General features: G+C 37.7%; 1 pseudogene; it reads right to left on the reverse strand.

The window, feature by feature from the left end:
- Positions 1-835: 835 nt before the first annotated feature.
- On the reverse strand, positions 836-1,261 carry LOC122910337 (annotated as a pseudogene).
- Positions 1,262-3,209: the final 1,948 nt, after the last annotated feature.

Raw genomic sequence — 3,209 nt, forward strand, 5'->3', positions numbered from 1 at the left:
AATGAGATTAAGTGGTATCTATAAAAATACTGTTTCTTGGACGGATGCTGTATAAATATGTCATTTTGTTAGCAATAATAAACCCATATACAGACACTGTCCAAAGAGAACATAATGTCTTTTGCAAGGTATGAAAAGAAACTAAAGGTAGCATCTGATCTCCCTAAATGGGAATTATTTCTGCCTCTTGTGAATTCCTGGAGGGCTTACAGTGCAGGGTGGTTCTTATCCTTGACTGCACATCAGAGTCACTTGGGGATCCCTTTGAAAACAAAAACAAAAACAACAAACTGGTGCCAAGGTCCTCTTCCCTCCACAGGGAATGTCTGAACTGATCTGCTGTATTACTAGGTTACCTGTGACTTTAAATTCACAGATGATTCAAATGTGCAGCCAGGCTCAATAGTCATGGGTCTAGAATAGTTCTCCAACATTAGTCATAAGAATCACCAGGGAGGGTGTTAGAAATACAAAGTTAGGCCCTCCATTAAACTGGTTAAGTAGATCTAGGGAAGGATTCAGGATCTGCTCGGTACGTAAACTTATCCAAAGTTTCTGATGGAGCTGGCTGGACATCTGGTCACTTCCCCTCTGACCTTCCACTCTGATGTGTGTGTGTGTGTGTGTTTGTGTTTTGTTTTTTTTTTTTTTTTTGAGTTTTAAAATGAGTTTATTCAAGAATTTTCTTAGGAAGGCAACAATGTTTGTTGTTAAAAAAAAAAACAACTTCTGTTTCTTCATGCTGAGAAAGTAATGTAAGAGGCTATAGTTATAAGTTTCTTTATATTGGAATTCTGGTAGTATATATAGCACAGTGTAGTCATTTCCTCAATGCTAGACTAAATTAAAAAAGTCTCTTCTATGCTTCTCTTCAAAAAGTGATGAATAACAACAGAAAATGGCATAAAAAAGCCATTTTTTTCTATTCATTCTGTAGTATTGGAGCCAGTATTTTTACCATCACAGGCTACAATTTTCACTTTATCCACTTTAATAAGTTCTGTCACCTCTCTGAATTCAACATTATTCAATACAAAAGTCCACACGTTATCGCAGAATCTCTATGTATTTAGAGATTGACTCTGAAATTGACTCTGTTCCTGACCCTCTGCGCCAATGCTGAATTTATAGCTTTATCAAACTGAAGTAGAACTTGAAGGGCAAGTTGGGGGGTGATCTGTTGAGGCTGTAAGAGCTCATCAAGGCTCTCCTGGAGACTGTTTCCCAAAGTTGTATTTCTGTATAATTGATATGCCATGGCTTAGGAAGAAGAAATTGTTTTTCTTATTCAGGCTTGCATTGATGTCCTGTGGGGAAGGCGCTTCCCTCCGCAGAGTGGACTCTGATGTGTGTTTTTAAAAAATTTTGCCTAGTACATAGAGCATGGTTGGTAGAGTGCCTAATGTGTGGCAGGTTTCTAATAAATGTATACTCAATGAGGCTTGCTGGGTTTTGTCCCCCAAGTGATAGTGATTTCAGCTCTTAGATTGTAGGGCACCAGGCCTCAGGACATGGGGACTACTTTAAAAATGATCTGTGCCTTGGTTAAGCTTGACACCGATGAATTCATGTAAGACCTCAGTATACATCTCCATAGTGTTGAGGACCTCACTCAGCTGGAAAGTGTCCCAACGGTAGAAAGATCACCCCACACTGTTGTAACTCAGCCCTGTGATTCCATTTCTGGGATGGTTCAGCAGAAACAGAGATCCAATGCACACTCTAAAAAGGTATCGGCCAAAAGAAGCGAGCAGAGTGCACTGTGATATCCAAATTAATGATTTATTCCATTATTTAATTTTTTCTTTTAGAACCCATTTTTCTAAGGTTGGATTCAGCAAACAATGATTTATTGAGTTTGCTAAGTGTTATCATGGCCTGAGAAATGATCTTCCCCTCCTCCACCCTGCTCCTGCCCCGGGCACTTTGAGCTTTCCTGATGAAAAATCACAATAGAAAAGCAAAGCCTTCAGATACAAAATTTTCAAAAGCCTTTGGATATAAAATTGTCGACTTGGCAGTTTAACAAGGCCCACCCTGTACATGGCAAAGGCTGAAAGTCCAAGACAAGCAAAGGCCTATAGCAATCACTTAACAGAATTAGCCCCGCTGCCCTGTTCACATTACATTGCATTTGTCAAGCTCGATAACCATCTCTCTCTTCTTGGATGAACTAACTTTTTTTTTTTTTAAGTTGACTTTTGTTTTCTGAGCCATGCCAACATTCCAGCCACATGAGAAAGCCTGAACAGATTTAAAAGCCCACTTTCAAAGTACTGTTTGTACTACAAACATGTTTCAGTTGTCAGTGAACAGTTCACAAACATATTGGGGAGAGGGGTTTGGAAATTGGATGGACATTAATTTCTGGGGTTAGCTGCCAGGGGCAGTGCTGTATGTATTTCAGAAGGTCGAGCTATCCAAACTACAATAGCCTTCTCAATGGTGTAGTTCAAGTCATTATGGGACAAAGCTTTGTTGATGCTAATTACAGCAGCTCAGCTAGATAATTAAATCTAAACTTCACTAACAATTGGGGGAAGGAAAAACTCCGGCTGGAGTTCCTCAGCTCTTTTTTTTTTTTTTTTTGTTCCTCAGCTCTTTAATACCAAAGCTCCTCAGCTAACAATCCAACAATTAAGAGGGCCCAGGGACATTTATATATATAAAAGTGTGTTATAACCACTTTTATGGTGTGGCTCATTTTAAGGAAATAAACTAGAGAAATTCCTCACATATTTTATTCCGCAAATGTTCTATAAAATTCTTGCTGCAATCAGTCCCTTTAAAATATCCTTTTAGAACATGGGTCAAGAAATTGAGCATTTAAGAGAAAATTACTATTTCATATGATTTGTGATTTACACTGTGCGTATCTTAATATTGTCAATATGACTTAAACATAAATTTTCAAATGTTTAAGATAAATTTTTTAAATTTTCTGCTTAATTTGGACTGATACGATTAAGTAAATTTGTAACTGCTAAGGAAATGAAAAAAATACTTCATTTTCTTTGTCCCAGAAGGTATATAAGATACCTCTCCAAGGGCTTCTAAATCCATTGGCTTCACTATAATTTTGAGTGGGAAAATGACTTTTCAGAGTGTGGCTAAATTGTTGACTGGAATTTTGAAGGACAAAATGTCCATAAAAAGGGAACAGAGCATGTGATATTCCACAAGATAGAATAACTCTGTTCTTTGCTGTT

This window comes from Neovison vison, chromosome 6, assembly GCF_020171115.1.
Source record: "Neovison vison isolate M4711 chromosome 6, ASM_NN_V1, whole genome shotgun sequence".
Classification (NCBI taxonomy): Eukaryota; Metazoa; Chordata; class Mammalia; order Carnivora; family Mustelidae; genus Neogale; species Neogale vison.